The sequence below is a fragment of the Nicotiana sylvestris genome, chromosome 8 (genome assembly GCF_000393655.2).
Source record: "Nicotiana sylvestris chromosome 8, ASM39365v2, whole genome shotgun sequence".
In the NCBI taxonomy this organism is placed as follows: Eukaryota; Viridiplantae; Streptophyta; class Magnoliopsida; order Solanales; family Solanaceae; genus Nicotiana; species Nicotiana sylvestris.
In genome coordinates, this window is record NC_091064.1 from 202,293,179 (window position 1) to 202,313,469 (window position 20,291).

A 20,291-nucleotide genomic window follows, 5' to 3' on the forward strand; every position below is an offset into this window, starting at 1 on the left:
TCACCCCCAATGTATCCCGCTATTTCTTCCAACGTTGGGGTGAGTTCGAAGTCTGAAAAATGAAATACATTGTGTGCCGAATCCCAGTAAGTGACCAATGACCTGATAATATCGCCCCGAGGCTGAATGTCTAGTAAATCCGGGAGATTTTTCAGATATTTCCTCACTTTTCCTTGCCCCTCCTTGCCTAAGTCGTTCCACCATAATCGCAACTCAAAAGGGATCTTGGTCATTATTGAAAAAGGTTCGTTTTGTATCGTGCTCATCCTGCACATTTATTTAGGGTGATAAAAAAAACCTTCATTAGACTCAAAAATTAAAATTATCTAGATCTTTTTTTTAAGAGATTTTTTTTTTTTGCAAAAAACGGGAGGTTGGACCCGATGAGGGTTGCCTACGTATCTCACCCCGTGCGAGAATCAAACCGGCGTAGTTCGGTCGGATCAAAATAGGGGAGACAAAAAATAAAATCCTCTAAAGAAAAGAAGAATGATTTTTTTTATTATTAGTTTTATTTTGAAAAGTGACCAAGGAAATATTTATACATTTAAAAAAAAATTTGAAATTTTGAAAATCTTTTAAGAGGTACTACAAACGAAACAAAATTTTTTTTTTTTGATTTTTTTTTATTTATATATATTTTGGATTTTGAAAGTGATTAAAAGGAATAGTCAAAAAGACAAGCTTTGTTTTCGTTTTTTTTACGTATTATATTTTTTTTAAAGAAAATTCCGGCGAGGTTTTGACATTACTCGGACATTGGTTTTTTTTTTTTTTTTTTAAAAAAAAGAATAAGTGATTATCTTCCTACCCTGCTATTTTCTTTTTTTTTTTTGAAATATTTTCGGAAACCGGTCAACATGCAGATCTGAAGCAAATAGATGCGCGACAAACGGGATGCAGCAGGATGGTCTTTTCATTCCAGGTTGCCTGTCCTAGACGGACCCAACCCCTGTGTTGAGTCCCCTATGTCAAATGCAACATGATGCAAATAAGCGTTCCTACATAGGGATCTGGCATGAGGTTTCGTTATACTAGGTTTATAACCTGGGTAGATGTTCTAGACTGTGTACCCGAGCGGACAACTCGAAGTCGAGGAGGGGCAACTTACCGGGAACCAAAAGGCCGTCCGGCTTCGTAACTTATCCGTCCTCTTTCTTATTTCAGGTATTGACACTAACAGAATAGGGAGCCTCGACCAGCGAGCTTCTCCCCGGAGGTGAAGAGAGAAGGGTTTCGGCACAGTTTATATACAGTTCAGATAATATCAAAGCGGTAAAAGACAACATTTAGCACGTTATGTCAAAACATGTAATAAATATCAGATAATAAAGCCAAATATAACAATTATTCTAAGCTCGAATTCTTGAACCCTGAACCAGTGGTTCTGTGAGCACGTGATTTTTGTTGTCGCGAAAATCACTCCCAAAAAGAAACGAAAATAATAGCAATCGGTCTTGCTGTACAATTTCTAGATTTTTACGTGGCACTTTGTTAATTATTTATGATTTTGGCCCATTTTTATTTTTTATTAAAACAAAATACAAAAAATGTGTATCATGCGTAGTTTGAACCGTAATCCGGTTATTAAATAGAAAATCCTAAATATGCATCTTGGTCCGTGATTGTTTGCTTTGTTTGATTTTACCTACTTTAAATATTTTAATATATGTGTGTAAATAATTGTATTAAGTGTTTAATTAATGAATTTTAATTTGGTTTACTTAGGTTTTGTTTTAAAATAAAAAAATATAATAAAAAAAAAGAGTGCAGAATTGGGTTGAAATCAGTTTGGGCCTGTTTTCATTTTAATCTGAGGCCCAAAATCAAGCCCAGAATGTGTATTTGCCTGGGTCCAGACCAGCTGACTTCAAGAACTTCCAAACGGCGTCGTTTTGCTATGGTCTGATCTGGGCCGTTGATCTCAGAATGATCAACGACCAAGATCACACACCCCGTACCCACGAACAGATCCGACCCGTCTTACCCAAACCAATCCAAACCCTGGCATTTGAAACGACACCGTTTCCCCATCAGTTGAAAGATCTTGGCCTTCCATCTCGCCTCATCCAACGGCTGAGATCAATCCACCCATTCCATATATAAGCTTTCCTACCATACCCTGCCCCCTATCCAAGACCCCCACCTTCGTCCTCATCCCCTTCCCCACGAAACCCTAGCCGCCCCCTTTTTCCTTCACCATTAATCCCGGCGGCATGATCGCCGATGGCCTTCACCTTAACACCCTAGGACCACCTTGACACCCTGAACATGAATCCACCAACCACTCAGCTCGAATCCCATCCCACCTTCTCGAATCTTTATTTGAAGATTCGAGTCAAAACTCGATCTACACCGATCTGCCCTAGACTCGTACCAGACAGTCCCCAGACCTCCCTAGTGACCAAACCATGCTTGGTTTGGTCCGAATCTAACCATGGAGACCCAAATCCCAAATCTACCATCTATGAACCCTAGAAACCCCAAGCCTGGTCCGTGTCTGTTTGAGCCAAGTGATTAGGGTCTAATGGACCTTAATCGAAGTGTTTCTCATTTGAGAAACACTTCGATTAAAGTCCGTTCAACCCCAAGAAGGGTCTGTTCAAATCCAAGCTAAGGCTTCCTGATTTTTTTTAAGGTAAGTTTGTTTTTTTATTATTCAAATCATGTGTGTTAAAAGTTTGTTCGCATGATTTGCTTTAAGTTTTGTTGATTGTGTCCTGCCCACCTTGCCCGGGCCTCTGTACATGGTCAAGTTCTTTTTTTTATTCACTGATGATGTGTGTGTTTTGTAAACTGCATATTCGGTTTGAATTTGTAATTGGTCATTTCAATTAGTTCCCAAGGCCATTTCTGTATTGACATTGCAATCTGAACCCCTTGTTGATACTATTTGGTTTTCTGATCTTTGGCTACGATTGTACATGTTATGATTAGTATAGTCGAGTCGACAAATGTCGTCAATTAATTTCAGTAGTTCGAATGTTAACAATTGAATCTGTTGCCTGCTGCAACTTTGTTTGAATCAAAGTAAGAATCAAGTATGGCTACTTATAGTTGCTGTATTTGAATCTGAAAATAAAAAGGTTAGATTGTTAGCTGCAATCTAAATTGGAGGGCATGTGCATTTGTGCACAACATGTGCATAAAGGCCCTTTTGGATTAAAATAGTTTGACAGCATATGCTGTCAGATTATATTCCTGCTGCTAATGTCTGCTTTTAGTTAATAAAATGGGAAAGAGGACTGTCAGGGAATGTCATGGGAGGGGTTTTATTTTAAGTAATTGAGTTGAAAGAAAACAGATCACATGGGAGGGTTTCTGATTGGTCTAACAGGCTGTTAAAGGGCTGATGTTAGGCTTATAAAAGGGGGGAACTTCCATTAGAAGGGGGGATTGAACATTGAGAACTGAAGTTCTGAAAAAACATAAAACTGGAAAAGAATTCTTTTTGATAACTCAAGTAGATTTCAAAACTGAAAATTGGCACTGGATTTTGAAAAGAAAAGAGATAGTGAGAGGAAAACCAGAGAGGCTTATACAGACACACCTACGAAAGAGAAAAACATACAGAAAATCAGAAACTTTCTTCCTAATGTTTGTTTGATTCTCAGTTTGTTCAACATGTTCGATCAACTCTGTTTTCTTTCGAGTATCAGCTAAGTTTATTGGTTGATTCGCATTGTTTGTTTCTCCTGGATTTGGTCTGTCTTGGAGCTTTGTTTCTACTGCTGTTATTGCTGCTGTTACTGCTGCTGTTTGGTATTGCTCCTATTGCTACTGACTTCCTTGCTTCTTCCATTACATTCAACTCCCAGGTACACATTTCGAATCCCCACATTGGTATAACTGATGGTAACAATGGAAAGCATGAATTGAAAGACCATGGAGAAGTTATAATCATCTGTTTGTTTTACTCACAGCCCTTTAAATATTGTTAAGTTATGTGGGTTTTAGTCTGCAGTTCAATAGAGAATGTATCATTGATTGTAACAATGGAAAGCATGAATTGGAAAAAACATGGAGAAGTTGTAATTATCTGTTATTTTACTTACAGCCTTTTCATAAATATTGTCAAGTTTGTGTAAATTCTAGTTTATAGTTCAATAGGGAAGTACATTAGTAAGTTTGTATTTGATTGAAGCTTGTGCTGATCTAAACCACAATATATGATTCCTTTAATGGTATACAGGATATAACCATAATTCATGGAATTTGCAACCATTAATATAGTTGTTAATTCAAACTCGTTCTTCAGCCTGTTTTGAATATATAGGTTGGACGATTCCTTTAATCTCCCCAAAATGCAATACAGTTTTTAGACTCTCGAGTTGCAATTTCATTAGGCATATTTAAGATGAGTTCGAGTACCTTAGGTAGCATCCTTTAATAAGGAATTCTATTGATCATGTTTAAATGAGTTAATTTAGATTTAGCTTAAAGAGTGTTCGGAGTAAGCATAGCATTTCATCAATCTCGTACGTAATTCTTTTTTTAAAATTAAAAGCATGTTCCATGAGATACAACATTCTTCACCTTGTAAGCGGATAATTAATGAGAGGTCAGGATTAGCGAAGCAGGCCATTTAATCAAACATACGTTTTCTTTCTTTTATTGTTAGAAACCTACGCTTTATTCCTTTTATTGTTAGAGACGAACATAATAGAAATGTAATCACATTGTAGGGTACCCTTCTAAAATAATGAGACGAGCCTCGCCGAATAAAAAGGCAAATTGCGGGGCCCTCAATAATTGGTCATAATAAATACTTAGAATTTGGGATGGACTGTTTAGTGAATTCCACTGCCTTCCCCAAAGATAATAACGCGTTAGACTTTTTAGGCGCGACTTAATTAAATTACATTCTTAAATTCGGGTGCGCATTTATGTGACCCAAATTCAAATCTCAACGGAGTCGAAATGTGTTAACAACTACGGGTGCATTGATTGTGACGTGGTTCGAGATGCATTTTCACGACGTTGCAATTCTATAAAAATAAATGATAATAATAAAAGCGGTTTAAACTTAATAAAAGCACGTAAGTCATAACATATATTTAAATCAGATATTTAGCCATTATAACAATTTAAGCGACCGTGCTAGAACCACGGGATTCGAGGGTGCCTAACACCTTCCCTCGGGTCAACAGAATTCCTTACTTAGAATTTCTGGTTCGCAGACTTCATTTGGAAAAGTCAAAAATTTCCTCGATTTGGGATTCAAGATAAACCGGTGACTTGGGACACCAAAAGCCAAACCTTTCCCAAGTGGCGACTCTGAATTAAATAAATAATCACATTTCGAATATTGTCACTTAAATTGGAAAAACTCCCCTCGCGCATTTTGCCCTTCGGGGCGGGGTGCGCAAAAAGGAGGTGTGACACTAATTAATTTAGCTGATGTAAATCTTTAGTTTCCTCTTCTATCTCAGTTTTTAAGTGGGCTTACTTTATCTTCTGATCCGCGGCTTAGGGTATTAGTTATTACTTTAGCCCCTCATGGACGCTATGGAATATCCATGATACAACCTTATAGCAATTCAAGATTTTGTCTATAACATGGACTCAATTCTTTCTTTTAACATATACCGGAGTATCATATAGCAATTCATGCTTTTAAGCATGTTCATAATGCAACTAACTCCGAGTCATAGATCGAATAATTCCTTTCGTGCCTTCTCAGATTTCGTTAAAAGTAAGGAATTACTTTTTTTGGCCATTCTGCCACTTGTTGCATGAATACTTGGCTTATCTTAGTTCCCACATATATTTAAACTTTGTGCAACTCATATGACCTCGAATATTATTTTGGATTCTTACTTCTCGTTCCTTAGTCACGATAGATGCCACTTTTTTATGGCGTGCATGCAATATTGTAGTGAGACTGTTGTTACAAGATCATTTCTTCTTTAGGTCACTATGCTTATGTTGAAACCTTCTTCCTTATTTCCTCAGCTAGTCTTTCGTTGCAGTACTTAGGGAAGACCCTCTAACTCTTGTAAAGCTGCGAGCTTATTACATTGTATACCTGATGGAATTTTTGATGTACTTACTCGCCTATAATTATCCTTACTTACTTACCTCTGTGCCCTTATACTCGTAGGATTACTTCTGAAATAAAATTTTGACTATCTCCCTAGTGGCACTCTCTTTTATTTCTATAATACTTATATGGTACCTTTAACTACCCCAACTCTTATCTGAATATTCCTTAAGGATTACGATGTTATATCTGTGAGACTAAATTTCCTGTGCTGGGTTTAACTATGTTTATTTTGCATGATCTGCTGATTTATCTGAGACCTATTGTCTAGTCATAACTAGGCTCTTCCTGAATCAACTACTAAGTACTCGCCAGTCCATGCTCATATCTATATTCTGTATACTCTCGCTAAAGTTATGTCCTTTGTCTTAACTTACCACTTGCACTGACTCATTAAGTATCAAGTGTTCATTCATACATATTATATCAATAACATCCTGGGAGGGAACCCTTACTACATCTCCTCGTATCGTTTTTGCATAATGTTCTGGAGTCATAACATATCTGTAGGATCTAATTGATGCAATCTCATCCCTTTCGCCTTTTTACCGCATTCTTCCTTTACTATTCCATAGTTACCTATTCATCTTTGGCATCTTTTCACATATTCATTGACTCCTACTCACCTTGCGGTAATCCTTCTATACCAAGGATAACTGAATTCCTTACACACAAGGGTTACACCTAGTGTAACTGGAAACTTAATCCCTTAAGCTTAACTTTTCTCACAGTGCTCGTGTAGGGAAGCGTCTTCCTGAATGACCTTTAAAGGTTATTCTTTTGTTGTCCATCCTTTATTGCCAGAATGTAATCTCTGAAATTATCACAATGTCGACTACTATTAAATCCTCCGGTCCCTAACTCATGTTTAGTTTTATCTTGTTTACTAGCCCATAATAATTTCTATTACTCATAGGGTCTAACTTAGCCTTCTAGTAATCATGTTGGATTCGCCAACTCACTTCTCAAAATAAGGATACAACTTTGTGGCATATACTCTTTTATTGTCTCAAGGCCTGTCACCTCTTGTCTTTTCCTTCATTTGACTGTAGACTCTGTCATCTTGTCGTATTATGATTTACCGTTTTCACTCATTTATCATACCTTAATCATATTGCTTCATTTACTCTGTTCTTATTCTCTTGCTAATATTTCTATCTATCACATTATTCTGAAAACCTCAACACAACATTGTTTCACTTTTAGCTCCCCTGGCTCACTTTGAAACTTAAACATTTACCTTATGATACTCACATGGCCTACTATTCGCGGGGTGCATTTCATATTCCCATCTTAGGGTCTTAAGCTGGAAATTTGCACATTTGGTATGCACGATCTGATAGGGCCTCAAACAGGGCCACGTCGTCAAGAACTCTCTTCTATTACTGCCCTTACTTGTTGCTATATTAGCCCTCTGGCTAGCTGTAATTATTTCTAATTGAAAGCATCTCTATATCATTAGAAAACATAAGTCTTGGCTCGAACTCTTATAACTCAGCTCTATAGTACGATTTGGATTTGAAAGAAGGGTAACAGACTCCTAAATGCATTATAGCTTCCTATTTATATAATGTGGTGCACAACACATCTATAAACAAGGCTCTACTAGACACGGCTAGTAGACTCCCTAGGACAGAATTGCTCTAATACCAAGTTTGTCGCACTCCAAACTTGAAGAGGCGTGGCCGACACCCGGTGACGTACTCGGCCCGAGCGTACCACTCTGTAACTATGGAATCTGGAGGGGTAACCCTCAACTTAGGCCGATGAGGCCATATTCTGAATCGTTTGAAAATAACATCTCTCTCATCTGTGGGGTAAACATACCCAAAAGCTCATGTATATATATATATATATATATATATATATATATATATATATAACTGAGGAGGCTGACAAGGCCACCATGAACATCTACTAATATACAAACTATACAAGACTTGTCTACAAGCCTCTAGAGATAACTAAACTGTACCATGGTCGGGACAAGGCCTCGACCTATCCATCAAACCAATATATATAAAATGGACTAGAAGGTCTAGACCTAGTAACTACGAGGAAGTAGAGCTTACCAACCAAGCTGATGTTTGACTCTATCTGCTGGGAGGGTCTGTCCAACTGTCAATGAGGACCTGCAGGCATGAAATGGAGCGTCCCCAGCAAAAGGGACATCAGTACGAAATAATGTACTGAGTACGCAAGGCAACTGAATAACTGAAAGTTGAAACTAAACCGATAATATAATAACTGAATGTAACTGGGAGTCAAATATAATCTGAAGATATGCTTACCTGCTGATACTAACTCAACTCTCTCCATATAGTATGTAAAATAGTTGTCCGACCCTATAAGGCTCGGTATGTGTAACTGCTCTGTCGTAGCAGGCTCGTTCATAGGCTCTCGGCCATACTACGCTCTATATCTCGGCCATTCAGGGCTCCCTCATAGGTGCTCGGCCATAGTAGGCTTGGTATATACTTACTATCTAATCAGAGGTTGCCCAATAGGGGCCTGCCCACCGATTTAATACTGTAATATTGTATATATATATATAGACTCCCTGCTCTCTTGGCTGACATAAGACAAAATTACTCTGAATATGAAGTCCCGATAAGGGAGAATACTGTAACTTATTAGACTAGAATAGTGTATATAAATTCGGGAGTATGAACTTCTCTTTATGTCTCGTTGTCAGACACATGTAGTTACTCGATCATGCCAAATTAAAGAAAGGTTTAGCCTTAACATATCTTATCACAATCTTTCAAATCACCAGGTTGAACTCGCCTCTTCGCACCTTAATATGCAATAATGACAATAATACTATCCTTAAGTGACGAAAGGTACAACTATCGCACAACGAACGACAAGTTTATTTTGTGTAAAAACGGGCAGCATTATTTTCCAACCTTATATACACCATACAATACTAGAAAATAGCCTAACACACCCCAATCTCTTCATACACAAAACAACCACCATAGTAGTGTCTAACAACCCGAAAATGTTATAACGAACGACCAGCCCTCCAACCTGCATATATGTGGTGTTTCTCCACACCCTTCCTTCTCCAAAACTCCAGAAAATGGTATTAAACATGCAGCCTAACAGCAACACAAAACAGTCCACAAAAGTCCGCTACAAGTGAAAAACTCGAACTCACGGCTTCCAATCACCGTCCCGTGAGTTCTTACAACTATAGAATGACTTACCATGAATTTACAGCAGAAAAAATGTATGAAAGAGAGCAGTAAACATACCTTATTTTTTGGATAACTCAGCTCCTATCTTGGTTCTTCAACCTCTAAGTTTTACCCCCAATTAGAACTTGAAAGGGAGAGAAAATCAATTAGGGTTTATGGATAATTTTTGGGAGGAAGTTTGTAAGGGTTTAGGTCTAGTTATTTGTGATATATAATAAGGTTTATATTTCAGGAGATAAGCCCTTAAATTGGCTCTTTGGCTGAACCGAAATTGCCTTTTTTTGGGGTCTCACTTAACCAAGCGGGTGACATACCTACTTGTCACCTAACAGCCTACACAGTCTAACAAAAATTCATATCTCTCTCTAATCTAATGTCATATTGATAAAAGGTTTAATGTGTTAGAAAATAGACTCATAGAGCTTTAATTTGATAGTTGGAACACCTCATAACTCTAAGTATAATGGGAGAAAATCTTAGTTATATTTGACCTAAGTTTCAACACATTTATGAATGTAACTTGTGATGAACTTTTCCAACTTTTGTTCCACAACTCGCTTGACTTCAAATCATAACACACGTCTATAATACGACTAAAATAACTCATAACATAATCTCCTTATAATTTTAAACACCCTATTATTCCCCAAAAGTACATGTTACAACATTCCCAACTTGTCGACTTTCGACGAAACTTATTTTCTTCAATTCATTTAGCTTCGAAGCCTTCAAACCCTCTTGGTACTTGGTATTCATGATCTTAAATATTTGTAACCTCCATTTAACATGATTAACTTACTTTATGTACTTTCAAAGTTGATCTCATTTTTGAGCTTACATCAATTGACTTACGAATACTCTCATATACGAAAACATGGGGTGTAACAACAATATCGAGAGAACAACTTCACAAAGAGGCAAATACAAGTGACACACTAACACTTGTCCTGAAAAGTTATCCCCTTAAACAAGACTCTCAAATCCTACATGGCTATATTGTAGATGTTGCTGAATAAGAAGAAATGATCCTCAATTTATAGAAGTCCAAATTTTTCCTCCAAAAAATGGACTAGCCATATATAAGAGATTTATAATTTTCTTCCAAAAAAGAGAAACTCAATTATGATAAATATGTTTTCCTTTCCTTCAAGAGATAAGAAAAGTAAATATAGTATAAAATCAGGACAAACACCTAATAATCTGTGCACTTGAAAAAAATTAACAAGTAGTATTACAAATCCAAAACACAACTTAATTAAAAGACTACCCAAATGTAAGAGTGAATAAAAAAGATCAAACATATATATACTAGCTCTTATGCGAAGAAGAGCATTCCTATATAACAATATTTCACTATAAAAGACAAGCTTTTTCCGGAACCAATTTCATGTTATGTTATAGTATATATTCTCTATAACAACACTTCACTACAACATCTAAAAATATTCAGAACAAACGAAGCTGTTATAGAGGGGTTTGGCAGTATAATCAAATAGGAGTTCTGTTTTTGGAACTATCTCTGTCCGCAGAATTCGTGAATCCATTTCAATCGTTCGTTGAGTAGGCTATAAAACATCTGCCGATGTTCTTTTTAGAGCATCCACCATTCAGAGGCGGAGCCAGAACTTAAAACTTATGAGTTCAAGATTGTCACGACCCAAGTTTGCCCTCCGTGAACTGTAGTGATGGCACCTAGTTTCTACGACTAGGTAAGCCTAACAATTTCGGAAAAAGAACCAAAATGAGGAAAACTAATAAAAAACTGAAGATAAACAATTATAAAAGTGTTTAAGATGTTGCTCGGCATATAACAACACAAGATCTTAAAAACTAAACAATTCCCAAAACCTGAAATATAAGATCTCAGAAACTAAACAATTCCCAAAACCCGAAATCTCATGAAATCACAAGCTATGAATACTACATCGTTCTCGAACTCCAGAATGTCTAAATCAAGATAAATACAAAAGGGCTAAACTATTAGGGAGAATGGAAATGGACTCTTCGGTCTGCGGATGCGGCAAATATACCTCGAAGTCTCTGAAGAATTGGCTCGCCTCAAGGGTAGTAGGGATGAGTCAAAGTACTTGGATCTGTAGATGAAAAACATGCATAGAAAGGGCATGAGTACACCACAGTGATACTCAGTAAGTGCCAAGCCTCACCTCGGTTGAGTAGTGACGAGGAAGGTAAGGGTCTTACTGAGTTTAAATGAGAAACAAGGTATAACATTATAAAATAAGATAATATAATTAAGTGCAACAGTAAGAAGTAAAACAAGATAGAAAGAACAATAACAACTACAACAGAGACAAAATAATCACGAAAAAGAATATAGCTCAACACAGAGATAACAACCGAAGATCTCCTAGGATATCGTCTTGTAGTTCCCAAATATAAATATCCAGTGGATCTCCTAGGTGTCGTGCCGTAGTCCAACTCATAATGCGCGGGGATCTACCGAAATTCCGATCCGTAGTCCCAAATGTAAATATCCAGTACAGGGGGAATCTACCGGGTACAATCCCGTAGTTCCAATGTAAATGTGCAGAGGTATCTACCGGAATATAAATTCGTAGTCCCAAAGTAAACATGGAGGGGGATCTCCCGGGATACCATCCCGTAGTTCCAAATTAAACACACAGCAACACATGAAGGATACTCGATTCAATCCAAATTTCATACCAAGGTTAAACAGGTATTTCTAGCCTAGCATGCTGAATAGAATTTAATCAAAGTTGTTTAGGAAAATAAGGCAATTAAGTCAATTAGACATTCTTACCTAAGCTAACAATAGACTTAAATTGAAAGTAGTACAAACAGGGAAAGAAAACACAATATAGTTACTTAATGAAACAAGATTTCCAACAATTAGCACAAGTACGCACTCGTCACCTCACGTACAAGACATTTCAAATATCAACAATATCAAATCCTAAGGGGAATTCCCCCACGCAAGGTAAGACAGGCCACTTACCTCGAACCGGCTCAAAATCAACCCGAAACCACGTTCTTGCCACGAGTACTCGACTCCAAATGGCTCAAATCTATTCAATTCAATTCAATTGCATAATGTAAATATAACTTCAAGTAACTGATTCCACAAATAAATTCTCAACTAATACACGAAATTAGGTAAAATGACCAAAATGTCCTCGTCCCACATCTCGAAATCAGGTAAAATTTACGAATTATGAACCCTCATTCACTCACGAGTCTAACTATACCAAAATTATCCAAATCCAATGTCAAATTCCCAATCAAAACTAGAAAATTAGGCCTAAGAACTTTTCCAAATATTTCCCCAATTTCTCACCCTAAATCCGAAATTAGATGATGAATTCATATTTAGATTAATGGGTTATAAGCAAAAAGGAGTTAAGAATCATTACTCGTAAACTCCCTCCGAAAATCTTCCAAAATTCGTCTCCTACCGAGCTCTAAATTCAATTTTTGTGATATGAACTCAAACCCCTCGATTTTGAAATTTATGTTCTGCCTAGACGTCTTCTTCTTCTTCACGAATGTGAGACCATTGTCGCGAACGCAATGCACAAAAATCCACTGGCCAGTATTCCTCTTTCGCGAACGCGAGGGTCTACTCACGAACGCGTGGCTTACACTGGCGGACCCTACGTGTGATGAACCGACCAGTCGTCTCATGAGTTACCGCTCCGTTTCCCCTATTTCTGCTTGTTATTGCTTTGTCTATCAGTTCTATATGTGATCGGGTTGGTTGGTTCTGGTTCCAAAAGGATTGGTAAGGTTGGAGACACTTAGTCTCTTTTGAGGAAGCTTAAGTTGGAAAAGTCAACCAGATGTTGACTTATGTGTTAGAAGGCTCAGATGTGAGTTTTGATGGTTCCGATAGCTTCGGAAAGTGATTTCAGACTTAAGAGCGTGATCAGAATGAGTTTTGGAGGTCCGGAGTAGATTTAGGCTTGAATTGGCGAAATTGGATTTTTGGCGATTTCTGGTTGATAGGTGAGATTTTGATATAGAGGTCGGAATGGAATTACGAAAGTTGCAGTAGTTCCATGGTGTTATTTGGGATGTGTGTGCAAAATTTTAGGTCATTCGGACTTGGTTTGGCTGGGGTTTTGATCAAAAGCGTAATTCGGAAGATTTTGGAAATTTAGGCTTAAATCCGATGAGTTTTGGTTGATTTGATGTTGGTTGAGGTGTTTTGAAGATTGGGATAAGTTAGAATAAGGTTATGGGATATGTTTTTGTTTTTGGTTGAGGTCCCGAGGGCCTCGGGGTGATTTCGGATGGTTGTCGGAGAGTTTGGAGGAGCTGCATATTTTCTACTTCTGTTGTTTCTGCACCTGCAGATTGAGGACCGCAAGTGCGATGCCGCAGATGCGATGTAAGGGGTCGCAGAAGCAAAAAGGAGCTAGGAGAGTTGTAACCGCAGCAGCAGTTTGTGAACTGCACCTGCGATGGCGCAGGTGCGGCTAGTGCATTGCAAATGCAATTTTGGCTGTTTAAGTGAAAAACTGCAGAAGCGACTCTTGGACTGCAAAAGCGGTACCACAGATGTGGTGGATTGACCGCAGGTGCAAAAATTCCTAGGTCAGAATGTATATATTTCTTCCTTCGCGATTTTCAGAGGGTTCCACCATTTTTAAACGCGAATTCTGGAGTTTTGAGCAATATTGAAGAGAGAATTCAAGGAGACTTTATTGAGGTAAGGATCTTGGACTTAAAACTCGTCCCTATGGTATTATTTCATGGATTAGAGCTATATTTAATGGAATTTATGGGTTAAAATTGGGGAAACTAGGGCTTGATATTGGAGACCTAGACTTGAGTATTTGAGGGACCATTTTTGGTCAGATTTTGGCACTTTTGATATGTATGAACTCGTGGGGAGATAAGGAATCCATTGATGTGAATTTTATCGAATTCTAAGATGTGGGCCTGGGGGTCGGGTTTTGGTAATTTCGGGATTTATGTTGTAAATTTATTATTTTCGCATGGGCTTCGTTCCCTTAGCATGTTTTGATGTCGTGATTCTGATTTTGGATAGATTCGACACAAGTGGAGGCCAATTCGATGGGCAAAGGCATCGCGGGCTAGAGTTTGGACCGGATTGAGGTGAGTAATGATCGTAAATGATGTTCTGAGGGTATAAAACCTCGGATTGCACATCGTTGTGCTATATTGAGGTGACGCACACGCTTGATGACGAGCGTGGGATCGTGCACTATTGGGGATTATGACTTAGTCCATCCCAAATGATTATTTTACCGCATATTTGACTGAAATCTATTTGTGTACATCATGTTTTGGGATGAATGCCATATTTAGGCCTTGTGCCAACTATTAGAACCCTTAGGGGATTTTTATTGATATTTTCTCATTGTTTTTGACTTTATACTTGAACTCAGTCATGCTATATTCCACTATTTTCATAACTCATCCATGTTTACTCTGTTTTAACACTTAAATGATATTTTAAATGATATTTTGTGCTGAGAATCATGTTTTACTATTGCCCGAGTGGCTTGTGAGGATTTTGACTGAGTAAGGTCGAGAGCCTATGTTGTGAGGAAACATTTGGTTATGATTATGAGGCCGAGGGCCTAAGATATATATGCCACGAGGTGGCTTGTTGATATGAGTTCGAGAGCCTAGTGATGATGTCACGAGATGGATTGATATTGCGCTTGGGCCGTAAGGGGCTCCTCCAGGAGTCTGTACACCCCTAGTGAGCGCGGGTACCCATTGTGATGTGAGATATAGCCCGAGGGGCTAGTATTGTTCTGAGATATTGCCCGAGGGGCGGATTTGTTGACATTGTGCCCGAGGGGCGAACTTTTATGTGTTTATCTTTCTTATTGTTTGTCATTTACCTGTTTAATTGTTGAATTAAACTGAACTTAAATGATTTTTCATATCTTTACTGATTTACTGTTTCTATTGGCTTTACTGCTTCATTATAGCCTGTAATGTGCCTTACGTGATTTCTTGCTTTTAGTCTTTATTTATGATTACTACTCACTGAGTTGGAGTACTCACTTTACTCCTTACACCCCGTATGCAGATTCAGGCATTTCTGATCCTGCTAGTGCGAGTTGAGAGCTCCTGGCAGACTTCGGAGTTCACGAGGTAGCTACTTGGTGTCCGCAGTCCCATGTTTCTCCCCCTTCATCTCATTTCTATCTCAATATCGGTTATTCAACAATAGTTTAGTAAGCATTTCAGACTTGTAGCGTATTGATAGATGCTCATGGCTAGTGACACCCCGGCATCGGGCTGTGTTAGGTTGGATTCAGCAAATTATTTTGTATTTTCACTGCTTACTTTTGGTTTTATATCATGTTTAAGACTAAATGATTATTGTTTAATTGCTTAAAACTAAATTGGAAATGTGTCGACTGGCCTTGTCTTCACGTGAGGCGCCATCACAACCGGGTCCGGGTTCAGGGTCATGATAGTAAATGATGTCCTGAGGGTAAGAAACCTCAGATTGCACATCGTTGGGTTATATTGAGGTGACGTACGCGCTTGATAACGAGCGTGGGGTCGTGCAATATTGGGGATTGTGACTTAGTCCATCCCGAATAATTATTTTACCGCGTATTTGACTGAAATTTATTTGTGTACATCATGTTTTGGGCTGAATGTCATATTTGGGCCTCGAGCCAACTATTTGAACTCTTAGGGGATTTTTATTGATATTTCCTCATTTTTTGACTTTATACTTGAACATAGTCATTCTATATTCCACTATTTTCATAACTCGACCATGTTTACTCTATTTTAACTCTTAAATGTTCTTTTAAATGATATTTTGGGCTGAGAAACATGTTTTACTATTGCCCGAGTGGCTTGTGAGGATTTTGACTGAGTAAGGCCGAGGGCCTATGTTGTGAGGAAATATTTGGTTATGATTCTGAGGCCGAGGGCCTGGGATATGTACGCCAAGAGGGGGCTTGTTGAAATGAGGCCGAGGGCCTAGTGATCGTGCCACGAGATGTCTTGATATTGCGTTTGGGCCGTAAGGAGCCCCTCCAGGAGTCTGCACATCCCAATGAGCGCGGGTACCCATTGTGATGTGAGATATAGCCCGAGGGGCTGGTATTATTCTGAGATATTGCCCGAGGGGCGGATTTGTTGACATTGTGCCCAAGGAGCGAACCTTTATGTGTTTATATTTCTTATTGTCTGTTATTTACCTATTTAATTGTCAAATTAAACTGAACTTAAATGATTTTTCATATCTTTACTGATTCACTGTTTCTACTGGTTTTACTGCTTCATTATAGCCTGTAATGTGCCTTACGTAATTTCTTGCTTTCAATCTTTATTTATGATTATTACTCACTGAGTTGGAGTACTCACTTTACTCCCTGCACCCCGTGTGCAGATTCAGACATTGTTGATCCTGCTAGCGCGAGTTGAGAACTCTAGGCAGACTTCGGAGTTCACGAGGTAGCTGCTTGGCGTCTGCAGTCCCGTGTTTATCCTCCTTTATCTCATTTCTATCTCTTTATCAGTTATTCTATAACAGTTTAGTAAGCATTTCAGACTTGTAGCGTATTGATAGATGCTCATGTTTAGTGCCACCCCGGCATCGGGTTGTGTTGGGTTGGATTCCACAAATTATTTTGTATTGTCACCGCTTACTTTTGGTTTTGTATCATGTTTAAGACTAAATGCTTATTGTTTAATTGCTTAAAACTGAATTGGAAATGTGTCGGCTGGCCTTGTCATCACGAGAGGCACCATCACGACCGGGTCCGGGTTCAGGGTCGTGACAAGTTGGTATCAGAGCCTAGGTTACATAGGTCTCACGAGTCATGAGCAGGTTTAGTAGAGTCTCGCAGATTGGTACAGAGACATATGTATTTATCCTCGAGAGGCTGTAGAACCTTTAGGAAAAACTTCATATTCTTGAGATTCTTGTCGTGCAAATTTGTTGATCCAACTACTAAACTTCTGGCATTCTATTCTCTCACATATGTTGAGGATACGCGCTACCGGCCAGGATGGACAATCACCAGTACCACCAGCTGTGGCCACTAGACGCTAAGGATGCAGTCGTGGTCGTAGTAGGGGAAGGGGTGTGGCCCGCACAGTAGCTAGGGCAGCACCTGCAGATCCACCAGCTGCCCTAGTTCAGGATCGGGTTTCAGTTATGGACGCTCCAGCAGTACCAGCTCAGGCACCAGCTGTGCCTATTGTGATTTCGTGTCTTCAGGAGGCCTTGGCTCAGATTCTAACAGTTTGCAGTGGCCTAACTCAGGAGATCTCAGTTACTATACCCGCGGCTACTTCTCGGGCTGGGGGAGGCAATTAGACTCCCATCGCTCGAACACCTGAGTAGGTCGTGCAGGGACTTCAGACACCGGGGGCACATCCAGCCCAGCCGGTTGCAACTGCTCAGGACTATGTAGTTCCTTCCATGCCAGAGGATGAGCAGCGTAGGTTGGAGAGGTTTGGTGGACTTCAGGCTCCGACCTTCAGTGGTGTAGAGGGCGAGGATGCCCAGGGTTTCTTGGATAAGTGTCAAAGGATGCTTCGTACAGCGGGTATTCTGGAGACCAGCAGGATCGCTTTCACGACTTTTTAGTTTTCTGGAGCTGCCTTCACGTGGTGCGAGGCTTTTGAGAGGCGTAGGTCTGTTGGTGCAGCACCCCTTACTTGGCAATAGTTCTCCGTTCTCTTTTTGGAGAAGTATGTGTCGTAGTCTCGCAGAGACGAGATGCACGGGCAGTTTGAGTGGTTGTGTTAGGGAGAGATGACCGTGACGCAGTATAAGAAGAGGTTCTCTAAGTTAGCTCGTCATGCTATTTGGTTGGTTTCGACAGATAGAGAGAGGATTAGGAGGTTTGTTGATGGCCTCACTTATCAGCTTCGTATTCTTATGACCAGGGAGAGGGTGACTGGTGCTACTTTCGAGGAGGTTGTGGATATTGCCCGTGAGATTGAGTTTGTTCGTCGCCAGGAGCGAGAGGAGAGGGAGGCCAAGAGGCCTTGAGGATCTTGTTGTTATAGTATTGCTCCTTTGAGAGGTTAGTTTCAGCACGGTAGAGGTCGTCCATTCAGGCATGCTCATCCAGCTCGCCCAGATTATCGTGGGCGTCATCGGGTTATGGTTCTCACAATTCTCAACAAGGCTAGTCATCACTTAGTGCCCTTACAACTTAGAGTTTGTCCTATGCTCCATTAGTTTATGGCTCTCCTATGCCAGGTGCATCTGCTAGTCACTCCGGTGCGAGGGATTCCCTTCAGTCCCCTTCTCCAGCACCTGGGAGTTGTTATGAGTGTGGAGAGATGGGCCATATGTGGAGGCAGTGTCCTTGTCGTTTTGCGAGTTCATCTCAGCAGAGGGGTCAGTCATCGGCTTCAGCGCCAGTTACTTTACCACCACCCACGCACCCAGCTAGGGGTGGAGGTCAGTTAGCTAGAGGCCGTCCCATAGGGGGAGGTAGCTCAGGTGGTGGTCATGCCCATTTCTATGCACTTCCAGCTAGACTCGATTCTATTGCTTCATATGTTGTTATTACATGTATTGTTTCAGTATGCCACAGAGATGCCTCTGTATTATTTGATCCCGGTTCCACCTTTTCTTATGTGTCATCATACTTTGCTCGTTATTTGGGTATGCCCCGTGAGTCTCTTGCTTCACCTGCTCATGTATCTACCCTAGTAGGCAATACTGTTGTTGTAGACCGTGTGTACCGGTTGTGTGTGGTGACTATTGGGGGTCTGGAGAACCGAGTGGATCTTTTATTATTGTGTATGGTAGATTTCGATGTCATTTTGGGCATGGATTGGCTATCTCCATGTCGTGCTATTCTAGACTGTCATGCCAAGACAGTCACGTTGGCTATACTGGGTGTACCATAGATTGAGTGGCGAGGTGTGACTGATTATGTTCCCCGTAGAGTGATCTCATTCTTGAAGGCCCAACGTATGGTTAGGAAGGGTTGCCTTTCGTATCTAGCCTTTGTGAGGGAGGTCGCTGCTGAGACTCCCAGTATTGATTCTATTCCAGTTGTGAGGGATTTTCCCGATATGTTTCCTGTAGACCTGTTGGGCATGCCACCGGACTAGGATATTAATTTTGGTATTGACCTGGTGTCGGGCACTCAACCCATTTCTATTCCGCTGTATCGTATGGCACCAGCGGAGTTGAAGAAGTTAAAGGAGAAGCTTCAGGAACTCCTTGATAAGAGGTTCATTCGGCCTAGTGTGTCACCTTGGGGTGTGCCGGTTCTATTTGTGAAGAAGAAGGATTGCACTATGAGGATGTGCATTGATTATAGGCAATTGAACAAAGTAACAGTTAAGAACAAGTATCCTTTGCCTCGCATTGATGATTTATTCGACCAACTTCAGGGAGCGAGAGTATTCTCAAAGATTGGTCTCCGTTCAGATTATCACCAGTTAAAGATCAGAGACTCGGATATTCAAAAGACCACTTTCAGGACCCGATATGGTCATTATGAGTTCTTGGTGATGTCTTTTGGGCTAACCAATGCTTCAGCAACATTCATGCATTTGATGAACAGTGTGTTCCGACCTTATCTCGACTCGTTTGTTATAGTCTTTATTGATGATATTTTGGTGTATTCGCATAGTCAGGAGGAGCACGCAGAGCATTTGAGAGTTGTGTTGCAGAGGTTGAGGGAGGAGAAACTTTATATAAAATTATCCAAGTGTGAGTTTTGGCTCAGTTCAGTGGCTTTCTTGGGGCACGTGGTGTCCAGCGACGGTATTCAGGTTGATCCGAAGGAGATAGAAGCGGTTTAGAATTGGCCCAGACCATCCTCAGCCACAGTGATTCGCAGCTTTCTTGGTTTGGCGGCTTATTATCGCTGGTTTGTTCAGGGATTCTCGTCTATCGCATCGCCCTTGACCAAGTTTACTCAGAAGGATGCTTCATTTGCATGGTCGGATAAGTGTGAGGAGAGCTTTCAGAAGCTCAAGACAGCCTTGACCATAGCTCCAGTGTTAGTTTTCCCATCAGCTTCAAGTTCATATACCATGTATTGTGATGCTTCGAGAGTTGGTATTGGTTGTGTGTTGAT